We start from the raw sequence: 562 nt of genomic DNA, 5'->3' as shown, positions 1-562 counted from the left end.
AATTTCCCTTAAGCAATATCATTAAACTTATTGTTACGGTTGTGTGCAGCTAGAAAGGCCTTTTTGAGAGGTGGATCACTTCTTTTAGAACGACGATGATTAATTTCCCTCATGTTCTGTATCCAGACGTGAGGTAAAGTGTAAAATAATCTATGTAAAAAGCGATGGAAAAAATAAACATCTTTAAGCTGATGTTATTTGCGTTTTCAAATATTTGTTGGAGTTTTATTTTCTTACACGATAAGTATGATCAGCTGCTCAGATTATTGAAGACCAAAAGATATTCATAATGCCATGGGGAACAGATGGGCCGCACGTTAAAACTACTCTGGCAGGTCTATACATATGTTGCAATAGTAACAATAGGGATGGAACCAACGGTTTGTGCTGAAGATTTGTAGGTATTGGGACGGGTCGTATGCTTTAATTATAAATACACGAGTAAATTACAACTAAATATTCTTAATGTTTTTGTTTGCAGAAAAAACGGTGCATTACTGGTTTTGCAATTATATGATTAATTTAAACATTTTATATCTATACATCAACGAGCAAGAGAGAA

Source organism: Penaeus monodon, chromosome 20, assembly GCF_015228065.2.
Source record: "Penaeus monodon isolate SGIC_2016 chromosome 20, NSTDA_Pmon_1, whole genome shotgun sequence".
NCBI lineage: Eukaryota > Metazoa > Arthropoda > Malacostraca > Decapoda > Penaeidae > Penaeus > Penaeus monodon.
Note: the sequence above shows the minus strand (reverse complement) of the source record.